Here is a 14,002-nt window from a genome sequence, read left to right on the forward strand (position 1 = left end):
AATATATGCAGGACTTCATTAGTAGTCCTCTACTTTTTTGTTTAGCCTATGATCACTCAAAGCATTTTTGGAAAAGTATGTGTTTCCTTGCACATCTTTAAGATACCTAAAGTGTTTCATCCTGCATCTGATTAGATGCAAAAGATGCAATTTCTAGTGTTTTGTGTATGTTCACATTTTACATCACTCTTTTAAATATATTTAATGGAACAGAAATATCACCATCATTCATTGAAAACATGAGTATATTACTGTATAACATTCTCACCCATTGCATCATTTCTTTTCCTCTTTGGACAGGGATTTCTTTTCTATCCCATCACAGAAGTTAACACTAAAGCAATTTGTTTCTAGGCTTAAGAGTTTTTTCCCCCTGAGTTTTAACCCCTCAGTTGCTCTAGGACCACTTATTGAAAAGACTTTTGTTTTCTGTACTGTTTCGGTTTGATGGCATTATTAAAAATAAAGTGGTCATACATGATGAGCAGCTCAATGTCTGCACTTTACTTGGTTCTGTTGACCTTTTCATCAATATTTATGCCACTACATTAATTACTGTAACTTTATAGTAAGTTTTAAAATCTGATAGAGTACGTCTTTCAACTGTATTCTTCAAGATAATTTTGGCTCTTCTGTTTCTTCATATTGACATATAAATTTAGAGTTAGATTATCAATTTCTACCACAAAAACAGGGTGATCTGATTTTGATTGGTATTGCATTAAATCTTTAGATAAACTTGAGAAGAATTGACATCTTATCAAGTTTGAATCTTATCTATGAACATCATAAGTCTATACATTTTGTAGTTTTTAATGTAGTGGTCTTAAAGATCTTTCAGTAAATTTCTTTCTAGGTATTTGATGTTTTTGAAGCTATTGGAAAATGTGGTGGAATACAATATTTAAATTCATACCCAGTTTTTTTCGAGTGAACCATAAGGTTGTATGCTAAAAACTTTATCCTGGATTGAGCTATTACTAAAATAACTGTTAACACATAACTTATCAAAACAACAATATAACTTATGATGAATAATTATGAAACAGCATATAATACTTAAGAATACATATTATAGAGAGATGGAGGCAGCAATTATGACAATTTGATTAAAATAGCTGTCTCTTTTCACATTCATCAAGTATTTTAATACTATTGATAATTTCTGAAAAACCTTCCAGAATGATTAAGGTGTCAATTATTCGAGGCTCCAAATTAAAGAACTGAAAGTTATACATGAAACAGTCACACAAAAGTTCCCTTTGCTGCTGTCGGATTCCATATAACAACCCAGTCTGAATTTTCCCTGTAGCTAAACAGCATCTTTATTTTTCCAAAAAAGTGAAAAATAGTGAAAAGGCAACTCAATTGTGGTTTCTTCTGAGGAATTTAAATTTTTTCTCTAGCCATAGCCAGTCTAAAGGAAGACTTTTTTTGTAATTAATTCTTTTTTTTAAACTAAACTTATTGGGCTGACATAGGTTAGTTACATTAAATAGGTGTCAGGGGTACAGTTCTATAATAATCGTCTGTATATTGTACTGTGTGTTCATCACCACGAATCAAGTCTTCCGTCACCATTTACCCACCCTTTTACTTTCTTCCACCGCCCGCCCTATCCTCTTCCCTCTGGTCTTGGTGAGGTTTTTTTTTTTTAATCCAGTCATCTTTTTAGCCTAGCCCCCTAGTGCCCTCCTTTTTATAGCAGACCAGAAATTTTCACACTTCAGAACAATGCATTTTATTGTAAGATGCAGAATCGGTGAGAACTGCGCTTTTTGTAAAATGGGAGAATGGTGAGCATGACAGTGAAAAAGAAAAAGAGAACTTCAACTATGGGAGCATATCTAACAGACTAAGTTAAAATAAGAAATCGTATGGACTTTAAGGATCTGGAGATTATTCCCTCAAAGTTGTTCTTCAGCGTATTGCATGATCAGCGTTACATATTCTTAGGGGCACCTGTTCTTGTCCCTGCTGGAAATCTCTCCTCTAGAAGAGCAGTGCAAATAAACTAAAGTGCTGACGCTTGCAAATGCTTTTAAAAATGAAGTTGAGAGCCCATTTGTAATAATGGCCTTCTCGCCTATTTGTTTTCTGATGTGATTTCTCATGTCATAGGGATCAATGTAGAACCCCCAGGCTAAACGAGTCACTCATTTGTATATATTACAAGTCCCTACTATATTTATTGATACTCGCTATTGATTATTTTTAATTAACATTTATTATTAGTTATACATTTTTGAACTTATTATAGTGATTTTTAATAGTTCAGCTGCCAAAATTTGATTATACCCTGGGAATGGATTGACACATGGAACTCACATGGCTAAGGCCTTCCCCACCTGTGCCCCAGGTACCCTTCATTGCTCAAAGCTCTGTTTCATACCCCCAATAAGAATAGTGTAAAAAATCCCTGTAGGCTCCAAACTGATTTTTAGCAGATGGAATATCACCCTGAAGCAGCAATGAATGTTTATTAACCCAAATGGGGCATGTAGCCAGGCTTTCCTAGGAACTTCTAAGAATTATCTGAGTATGAAGAAATATAGGTGCATTTCTTTTTTTTTTAATTGTTGATACTATCACAAATGTCCCCACTTTGTAAAAAGGGGACATTTTACAAGTGTCCCTCTTTACCCACCTCCAGTCAGCCCCTGCCATCCCCTTCCTCCGGTCTTTAGCATTCTGGCACCTTTGTGCATGGGCTGCTTACACGTTCTTGGGTTAATCTATTCACCTTCTTTTATTCAGTCCCCCCCACAACCCTCCCTCTGATACTGTCAGTCTGTTCCGTGTACTCTTGCCTTTGGTTTGGTTTTGTTCATCAGTTTATTTTATTCATTGGATTCCACATATAAGTGAGATTACATGGTGTTTGTTTTTCTCTGACCGGTTCATTTCACTTAGCATAGTAATCTGTAGGTCTATTCATAAGGTTGCAAAGAGTAAGAGTTGTTTTTTTTTTTTTTACAACTGTGTAGTGTTCCATTGTGTAAATGTACCACAGCATTTTTTTTCATTCCCTCACCTACTAGTGGGGATGTAGGCTGTTTCTACACATTGGCTATTGTAAATAGCGCTGCTATGAACGCAGGGGTGCGTATATTCTTACTAATTGATCTTTTAGGATTCTGCATATATTCACAGCAGTGAGGTCACTGGGTCAAAAGGCAGTTCTATTTTTAATGTTTTTGAGGAAATTCCATACTGTTTTCCATAGTGGCTGCACCAGTCTGCATTCCCCCCAACAGTGCACATGGGTTCCCTCTTCTCCCTGGAGAGAGGAACTGGCTGAAGTTTGGTCCCTACGGGGTCACAGAAACTGGTAGGTGTCTTCCTGGATGGTTGCAATACAAAGAGATGATTCCCAGGTCCTTGAGAAAGGCACTTCTGGATTGTAAAGCTTATTTAGCTTTCAAAACCATGTGTATACATTTTAAGGAGAAAGAAAAAGAATTTACAATAGTAATGGTTTTTAAAGTCATCTAAGAAAAAGGGTGAGCAGAGGGAGGATTCTCTTATTTTTAACAAGGAGAACTTTTTTTTTTTGCTTTTCGAACTGTTTTCCTGAGACACTTCAGGAAGCCACTCAGACTCCCTCAATCTGTTTCCTCATCTGGAAAGGGGGAGTAATAACACTAATGACAATTATTTCTCTTTGCAGAGGGCTTAAATTAAGGAACTGTGCTGAACATATTTGGCATTTTTCATGGTGAAAGGAATAGATACAATATATGTTTACTGGTATTAAAGTACATGCAAATAGTTAATCTAATGTTTAGTGGGCACTTATATTTTTTCATTTATTTTTTTTCTATCATCTATACTATTACACATGCCCCTACTGCCCCCTCGTTGCCCTCCTCCACCCAGCTTGGTGCCATCCCTTCACTCTGGCCTTCACCACATTGTTATCTATGTATGTAAGTTTATACAGATATCAGTTTTAAACTTTTTTAATTAAAAAAATTAATCTATTATATGTTTTCCATTATGCTTTATTTCCTTTATACACCCTCTCCCAGCAATCACCACACTATTACCTATGTTCATGAATCTGTTTTCCTTTTTGCTCAGTCTTTCCACCATTTAACACCCCACAAACCACTAGCTGTCATTTGTTCTCCATCTATGAGTGTGTCCCCGTTTTCCTTGTTAGTTCATTCTGTTCATTAGATTCCACAGATGAGTGAAAGCGTATGGTATTTGTCTTTCTCTGACTGATTTTTTCACTTAGCACAGTGTTCTGCAGGTCCATCCATACTGTTGCAAAGAGTAAAATTTTCTTCTCTTTTCAAGCTGAGTAGAATTCTGATGTGTAAATGTCCCACCGTTGTTCTATCCACTCATCTACTGATGGAAACTGGGACTGCTTCTATATCTCGAAAACTGTAAATAATGCTGCAGAGAACATAGAAGTGTTATGAACATAGAAGTTAGTGTTTTAGGATCCTCTGAGTATATTCCCAGAAGTGGGATCATTGGGTCATAAGGCAGATATGCCTTAATTTTTGAGATATCTCCATAATGCTTCCCACAGTGGCTATACCAGTCTGCATTCCCACCAACAGTGCAAAATGGTTCCCCTTTCTCCACATCCTTGCCAGCACTTGTTGTTTTGTTGATTTATTGATGATACGCATTCTGACATACATGAGATGTTATCTCACTGTGGTTTTAATTTGCTTTTCTCTGATGTTAGTGACTTTGAGCATCTTTTCGTATTTCTATTGGTTATCTGTATGTCCTCTTTAGAGAAGTGTCTATTTAAATCCTGTGCCCATTTTTAATTGGATTGTTTATTTTTTTGTTATTGAGTTTTGTCAGTACTTTATAAATTTTGAATATTATCCCCTTATCCTATGTATTAGAGAATATGGTCTCTCATTCTGTGGCTTCTCTTTTTATTTTGCTGTGCAAAAACATTTTTACCTTGATGTATCCCATTTGTTTATTTTTCTTTTGTTTCCCTTGCTTGGGGAGATATATCCAATAAAAATCGCTATGACCAATGTCCAAGATCTTGCTGTCTATGTTTTCTTCTAGGATTTTTGTGGTTTGGGGTCTAACATTTAAGTCTTTGAACCATTTTGAATTCATTCTTGTATGTGCTGTAAGAAGATGGTCTGGTTTCATTTTTCTGCACATATCTGTCCAATTTTCTCAACACCATTCATTGCATAAACTATCTTTATCCCATTGTATGTGCTTGCTTTCTCTGTTGAATATTAATTGACTATAAAGGTGTGGGTTTCTTTCTAGGCTCTCTATTCTATTCCATTGATCGATGTGTCTCTTTTTATGCCAGTACCATGCTGTTTTGATTACTATGGCCTTGTAGTATAGTTTGATATTAAGTAGTGTGATTCCTCCAACTTTATTCTTCTTTCTCAAGATTGCTGTTGCTATGCAGTGCCTTTTGTGGTTCCATATAAATTTTTGAAATATTTGTTCTAGTTCTGTGAAATATGTCATTGGAATTTTGATGGGAATTGCATTGAATCTATAGATTGCTTTGGGTAGTATGACATTTTAATAATGTTAATTCTTTCTATCCATGAACATGGTATATGCTTCCACTTAATTGTATCTCCTTCGATTTCTATCTTCAGTGTCTTATAATTATCTGAGTATAGGTCTTTTGCATTCTTGGTTAGGTTTATTCCTAGGTATTTTATTCTTTTTGAAGCAATTGTGAATGGGGTTGATTTCTTAATTTCCCTTTCTGTTAGTTCATTATTTCCATATACACATGTAACTGATTTCTGGATAATAATTTTGTATACTGCTACTTTGCTGAATTCATTGATCAGATCTAGTAGTTTCTTGGTAGAATCTTTGGAGTTCTCTTTGTAGAATATCATGCCATCTGCAAATAAAGACAGTTTTACTTCTTTCTTTCCAATTTAAATGCCTTTTATTTTTTCTTCTTGTCTAATTGCTATAGCTAGGACTTCCAGTACTGTGTTGAATAAGAGAAGTGAAAGCGGACATCCCTGTCTTGTTCTTGATCTTAAGGGAAACACATGTAGGTTTTGCCCATTGAGTATGTGGGTTAGTCAGATTCAGCTTTTGTTGTGATTAGGTATGTTCTCTCTATTTCCACTTTGCTGAGGGTTTTTATTTTAAATGGGTGCTAGATTTTATCAAATGCTTTTTTCGGTATCTATTGATATGATCATGTGGTTAATCTAAAGGAGTTTGTTAACACAAAACCAGTACTGCAACAAGTGTTAAAAGGCTTGCTTTAAGAATAAGAAGAAAAAGAGGAAAAAAAGAAGAAACAGTGGAAAATCATCTAACAATAAAATGTCACTACACATGTATCTATCAATAATCACTCTAAATGTAAATGGCTTAAATACTCCAACTAAAAGACATAGGGTAACTGAACAGACAAGAAAACAAGACCTACATATAGGCTGCCTGCAAGAGTACCACCTCAGATTGAAAGATACACACAGACTACAAGTAAAGGGATGGCAAAAGAGATTTTATGCAAATGGAAAAGAAAAAAAAGCTGGGGTAGTAGTACTTATATCCAACAAAATAGACTTTAAAACCAAAGCTATAGTAAGATTCAAGGAAGGAATAACATAATGATAAAGGGAATAATGTAACAAGAGGATGTAACCCTAATAAACTTTTACACACCCAACATAGGAGCACCTAAATATATAAAGCAAATCTAGATGGACATAAGGGGAGAGACTGGCAGAAATACGTTTATGATTGGAGATTTTAACACTCTATTGAGTTCAATGAATAGATCTCCCAGAAAGAAAGTCAGCAAGGAGACAGTGGCCTTAAATGGCACACTAGAGTGAATGGACTTAATTGATGTCTTCAGAGCATTTCACCCCCAAACAACAAAATATGCATACTTTTCAAGAACACGTGGAATGTTTTCTAGGATAGACCACATGTTAGGATACAAGCTAATCTCAATAAATTTAAGAAGATTGAGATCACATCAGGTATCTTCTCTGACTACAATGCCATGAAACTAGAAATCAGTCGCAAGAAGAACACTGAAAAACATGCAAAGACATGGAAGCTAAGTAATGTGTTATTAAACAATGAATTGGGTCAACAATGAGATAAAGGAATAAATAAAAAGATACTATGAAACAAATGAAAATGAGGACACAACAATTCAAAAATCTGTGGGACACTGGGAAAGCAATCCTAAGAGTGAAATTCATAGCACTACAGGTCTATCTAAAAAAAAAGAAAGAAAGAAAAAGCTTGAATGAACAACCTAACTTTACATTTAAAAAGACTTAAAGAACAACAAAGCCTAAAGTGAGTAGAAAGAAGGAAATAATAAAGGTCAGAGCAGAAATTAATGAAACAGAGTCTAAAAAAATGATATAAAGATCAGTGAGTCCAAGAGCTAGTTCTTTGAAAGATAAACAAGACTGGCACACATTTAAACAGACTCATCAAGAAAAAAGAGGAAGGACCAGATAAATAAAATCAGAAATGAAAGAAGAGAAATAACCACTGACACCAAAGAAGTAGAAGGGGTCTTAAGAAAAATTATGAACAACTATATGCCAAGAAACTGGACAACCTGGATGAAATGGATAAATACCTAAAAACATACAATCTTACAAAACTAAGTCAAAGAGAATCAGAGAATCTGAATACACAGAGTACAACCAGTGGAATTGAAGCTGTATTAAAAAAAACTTGCAACAGCACTGGCTGGTATGGCTCAGTGATTGAAAGCCAGACTGTGAAGTAAAGTGTTGCTGGTTCGATTCCCAGTCAGGGTATATGCCTGGGTTGAGGGCCAGGTCCTCAGTGAGGGGCGCATGAGAGGCAACCACACATTGATGTTTCTCTCCCTCTCTACCTCCCTCCCTTCCCCTCTCTCTAATCATAAAGAAATAAAATCTTAAGAAAAACTTGCAACAAACAAAAGCCCTGGACTAAATGGCTTCACAGGTGCATTTTACCAAACTTTCAGAGAGAATTAACACCTCTCCTTCTAAAACTATTTCAAAATATCCAAGAGGAGGGAAAACTCTGAAACTCATTTTATGAGGCCATCATTATTCTATTTCCAAAACCAGATAAAGAAACTATAAAGAAAGAAAATCATAGGCCAATATCCCTGATGAACATAGATGATAAAATCCTCAACAAAATACTAGCAAATCAAATATAGCCATGCATCAAAAATATGATAAAACGTGATCAAGTGGGTTTTATTCTGAGAATGCAAAGTTGGTACAACATTCACAAATCAATAAATGTGACTCATCACATAAATGCATGTGTTCTTTGGCTAATCCCTTTACCTTATTTCATCTAGCATCACCTAAACACTCCCTGCTGGTATTTTTAAGTCTTTTTCAGGCCAGAAATTCTTGGGAGGAAGGAAGGAAGGAAAGAGAGAGAGAGAGAGAGAGAGAGAGAAATACATAAATAAATAAATAAATCAGTTCCATGTTTCTGTGTTGGATTTCAGTATTTAATCTTTCTCTTGTGTCTTACTCATAAAACCAGTTTTTATAAATTTTGCCTAGCAGTTCCCATATTACCAGTGTGTTTAAGTTCCATTTTATTGTTAAAAATAAATCTCAGTAAATTCAAAGCTGGTTGAACCTCTATTAAGTTAATCACAAAGATAAACATATTTTAAGGAAATATATTAAAAATATACATTTTAAATAATTATTTTGGTTAAAAATAATGCAAGATATATTTTAACAGGAAACATCAATATAAGTATGAGAAAAGAGTTTAGATTTGATGAAAAACAACCAAAGAAATGTTTTATTTCATAGTGAGTCCTTTTAAAAAACATTAATTTTTTTAAACTGATGCCAATTACTTGAATCCAGAGTTAGTTTAATTTGACATATTTGACATATCATGAATTAAAATATGAGTCAAACAAAAATGACTAAGAATAGCTTTATGGTAAGGCTAAGTATAAAAGTAAATTGAATAGTCTAAGAATTTCAAGTACTGTGCATACTTTACTAGGGCTCTCCAGTAAAGCCAGGTTAGGAAAATGCCCCATTGCCTGAAACACAGCATTGAGGTGAGGTTTTGTTTTGACACTAAACTCATCACCTGGTTATTTAATCATTGGTGACACCAAAATTATATAAACAATGTGTCAAATCCAAGTTACCACATCCCATTTGCATGGGGGATTCTGTACTGAAGATTGACTCCTGCCATATTTTTAAGATGGTGCAGGTGGATGGGTAGGTATACATACCAATACACCATGTGGCTAATATGACCCTGGAAATTCAATGCAAGTGAGAAATTATTCAGAACAATATAAAATATTTTTAAAACTTGTTATAAATCTTAGGCAGGAAATACATTTTCATGAGACCAGTGATTAACCCCAGAGCAAAATGGAATTTCTATCAACTATTCATTAATCCCATTTTCCTTCTCCCAACACCGGTAATTGTCTGCTGGGTTCCCATTCCTGTGCTATTCAGTCATCGCTCACCCAATTATGGTTAATTTGTTTGTGTTGCAATGGGAGTGATAACATCCTCTTAACAGTTGTTGAAATGTGTCATCCTTAAGTATTCCATAATATATTTTCTAGTTCTGTTTCTAAGATCAAATTTGTGTGTAGAGGATCAAGTTGAATACAGTATGGGGGTGGTTTCTTTCCTTTCAGGTCCTTGGAGACCCTTATTGGATTTAAGTTTTGCCTCAGGAGAAAGCTGTACCACTAAGATTGCTAAAAATAACTGTGTGCCTGTCTTACTGTTTTGCTGCTTCACCAGTGAGTCTCTAGGAGAAAAGGCTTTGGAAAATAAACTTTTGATGGTTGCTTTATAAATCGTATTTCCTGACCACTTCAAGTTTAATAGGGGAGGTCAATTTAATTTTTTAAACTGCCCTTTTCTTCTTTCTCTCTCTTTAAAACAATTACACACAAAAGAAGATGATGAATATTAAAGGGGACACAAAAATGAAACATAAACTCGGTGCCTTGTTTAGTTGTTCTGGAAAATATGGTGTAAATTCAGTATTTGCATCTTAAAATTAAAAAAAATTGGGTTTCCTTGGACTTCTATGTTATTATTTGAGAGGAAGGAAACCAATATTTTGTTATCTGATTGTTTTCCATTTGTCAGTGGCTCCTAATAATTTAGTTGATTAAGTATCTTCTCCCTGGCAATCTCCATGAGTCCTAAACCCCCCACCCAGATAACTGATGATCTTTACATAAACACTTAAAGTCTTTAGAGGAGCTCACTATTAAAATTGGCCTACAGAAAACCATTTTCTTAAACAAATAATTGAGTTATAATCACCTCTGCTTCCTCTGCACGATCTTAGGCATCAGCCTTTTCTTAAAGCAGAACAATTGTTATCTTTTTGAAGCAAGTGGAAGATGCCCTTGATGTGAATCTGGGCTCTGGAAGCTAGAGCAGGAAACCACTCGGGTTTATCCCTAGTGATACAATTAACTGCAAGAGTAATGGTTGGATTGGCTAGGACAGGGACTAACACCCCATAATGCCAAATCATTTGTGGGTTTTAGCCACATTATAACATCACTTCCTTCCTTTTATCTGCACGCGCGCCCTTTTGTCTCTTCCCTACAATTCACAATGATACCCATTTAGTGATGGTGGTGTCATCTTTACCATTTCTATTCAAGAATTAATATTGTGTCGCTGCCTTTGAGCCCCCGCTGCACCTGCGTGTGGTGCCAGGGGTCAGGCTGCAGCGCCAGAGCAGAGCTTGAGCATAACTGGGGCCGACTGCTCCTTGGCTGGAGGCCTTTTTAACCGCAAGCGACATGGCGGCACCGCACTGCGGGGGGCGGGGGGGGGGTGGAGGAAAGAATTAATATTGTGTTCTACCGACATTCATGGAATATAGTAATCTGCTTTACCTCCAGTGTGTAACTTCCAAGACTTCCAGTGGATACCTGAAAGCATGGACAGTAATGAACTCTGTGGGTTTTTTTTTTCCATACAGACATACCTATGATAAAGTTTAATTTGTAAATTAGGCACAGAAAAAGATGAACAATAACTAATAATAAAATAGAATATATCACAATGTACTGTAATAAAAGTTATGTGAATGTGGTCTCTCAAAACATCTTACTGTACTATACTCACTTTTTCACTCATAAGAAGAACTTTAAGGCTCTTCTCTGGCATATCCAAACTGTTGCATCACTACTGTTGCACGTTGGGACCATTATTAAGTACAATCAGGGTTACTTGGACACAAACCCTGTGATGCTTCCACAGTCGATCTGATCATGAAGGCTACCGAGTGACTAACGGACAGTTAAGGCGGAACTACTTGAGTCCCCCCAAAACTTACGAAATTTCCATCTACTCAACTATTCCATTTTTTTTTTAAACTATGAAATTCAAGGAACCATTTTAAAGCTGGTTGGCAATCAGCTCTCTTTTCATGAGGAAATGGGGAGTACGCACCGACTGTTTCCGTGCTGCCAACGTGCCTGTGAGCAGAGTGGAACCCGAGGCCCACCTACGGCTTACTTTAGTGGTCACAAAAAAATAAATCTTGTTCTGTCAAATTTGGCACTGGGTGTTTCTTTCTAATGAATTTTTACATGAATTTTTAAAAATGTGCTCCTTAGAATGATTGAGCGGCTACACATAAGCTCATGACTTTCACATTTTAGCAAAAACATTTCATTGAACTTTTTGTCTGTATCACAATAGTATGGTTTTTTAAATCTCCAGTTTATTATCTTCATAGTATTTCTAATTTCTAAGATCATTTTAGTTTTGGCTTGTAGTTTTAAATAGATGCTGCCTAAATATAAGGAACATGAGATTGTATAACTGTTTCCATAAAAGAAAAACTTCCACATTGTACTTTAAGAGGAAATAATGCTTTAATTAGTTTTTAGATGAAAGGATTTCTGCACTCAGACTGTGTTTGTAATGGCATTTGTAAAACAATTTTCTCCCTACAGTAGCATTGTAATTAGGACTTTCATTGAAATCGGCACAGGAGAGGAGTGTGCTTCCCCGTGGTCTGCTGTCGGGGCCTCCCCTCAGGGCCTGCTGCTGCTCTGTCCCGGCCTTGCACTAATACCCTGTAATTGTGTTCCACTTCTTCTAATTAAGCTGACAGGGAACCCAATGGTTGTCACTTATGTCCTTGAGCTGAAAGGTGACAGGATTAGATTAAGGCATTTCTTGCACAGAGCACTTAACATGCTAAAGAAACACCCCATTGCCAGGAGACTGTTAGCGCTGCAGGGAAGGCCCGAGAAAGGACTTCTGCTGCGGCTCTGCCTCCGGGGTGGTAGGTACCTGGGAGAATTAGGGAGACCACAGAGAGCATCCTGCTCGTGGATGGGCTCCCAGTGTGCTCCTCTGAATAGCTGTTCCTTGAGATTTTAATGGGTATGACAGGGGGAACAATGTTTTTATGGGCACAGTAGATGTTGGAAAATCAGAGATAAATTAAATCAAGCAGGGCTGTTTTATGTATAACTGTCCTATTCTCATTGTAAAGTTAAAAACAAAAGGTGGTATGGCGGGTGTGTAGATGAGGGGGCATGGTGTTTCCCAGACACATTAGAGGATCTTTCTGAGGCGTCGTGTTGATCACCTTTTGAAACTTGCATATCTAGCCAGTGGAGACCAGTCTCCTGGTTATTTTGTGCTGGGGCTCTCAACCTTGGTGGTAGTGATGGTGGGTTCCCCTAATGTTGGGTCAGTCTTTCTAAAAGTATCCCCTTAAGCCTCCTTCTTTGTCTTTTCTATATCACTCCGGTACGTCTGGTAGTGTGTGTCAAACCTGTGTCAAGTCCTTCAGGTATGGTGCCTGGAAAATGAAAAAGTGGAAAACCCCTTCATTGTCACAGAAGCCTTCCCTTCCACTGAGTGCACTGCTATAGAGTATGCCCCTGTATGCCCCTGTGAACTGCACAGGGCTCAGGATTAGAACCTTCAAATGATTGATTCAACTGAGTACATATGAAGACCTACCTGGTTTGATAAAGCAACTTATGTATTAGGTACATTCCACCTAGCAAGTAGGAGGATTCTCTGAATGGTTGTACCAAATGAGAGGATTTTACAGGAAAGAGGGTGCAGTAGGGGAACTGTTAACAAAAGATGAGACTATCTGGGGGCCTGGGCATCTTTCTAGGGGAAGAGAACGGGAGTGGTTTGTATCAGGTCGACTTCTTTCAGTTGTTGAGGGGACTGAGGTGAGGGTGAGGGTGGGGAGTAGCAGGGAGGGTAGACAGGGCCCAATGGATAGATTACCTCATTGGTTTTGACAGAAAATTCCAGACTGGTTGATTAACATTATGTTTCTGTGACTGGTTAAAATAACAATTAGATTATGTATTAAATCTAGTTTTGATACTATAGGCTTTTAGCATGAAGTGATACCATTTGAGGCTTCTGGGTTTTTCTTTAATACTAGTTTATGAATGTAGGTGTGTTTCTTATGGCTTCTGAACCTCCATTATACATCAATTAAAAGGAGCTAAAAGTACCTTGTTTCAAGTTATTATGGAGGTGGGAGATAATCTATGTAAGGCACCTGGACCATAGCAGACATATTTTTAATGGTAGCACTTATTATTATCTTAAGATTTAAAAAATTTTACTACATTTTCTTTGCCAGCAACTACACTATGACCAAATATCTAGATGCAAATTGAAAAAGTTGGTTGAGCATTCAGCTGTTTACAAATTGTTTTATGCTTGGTAAGAACCAGCATTATGATTAACTGGATTTTTTTTCACTTTTATATTCCACTTGGCAGTAGTGTGAGAAAAGTTTTAAGGTGTTGTAATGGTACAGTTTTAAAAAACAGGTAAATATTCAATACTAATCAGCTTTTCCAACTAATAGAAATCACATCCTCTTATTCTCTGTTTCTTTATCATGTAACCAAGGAGGTATCAGAAATTGCGACATCTGCTCTATTGTGCTGCCTGGTGTTACCAGACTGAATGGGTCTGTTTGCCTGTCCTCATCAAAG

General features: G+C 36.5%; 1 protein-coding gene and 1 non-coding gene across 2 annotated transcripts in view; both read left to right on the forward strand.

Moving 5' to 3' along the window:
- The window catches only part of LOC119000346 (catenin alpha-2-like), an 895,408-nt gene that overhangs the window by 819,079 nt on the left and 62,327 nt on the right, over positions 1-14,002 (forward strand). The window lies entirely within an intron of this gene.
- LOC119000384 (small nucleolar RNA SNORA76) lies at positions 10,677-10,808 on the forward strand. The gene has a single exon (XR_005069314.1). It is a non-coding gene; the product is annotated as a small nucleolar RNA SNORA76 (small nucleolar RNA).

Source organism: Sturnira hondurensis, unplaced genomic scaffold (assembly GCF_014824575.4).
Source record: "Sturnira hondurensis isolate 20B ecotype Veracruz unplaced genomic scaffold, ASM1482457v3 Scaffold0015596, whole genome shotgun sequence".
In the NCBI taxonomy this organism is placed as follows: domain Eukaryota; kingdom Metazoa; phylum Chordata; class Mammalia; order Chiroptera; family Phyllostomidae; genus Sturnira; species Sturnira hondurensis.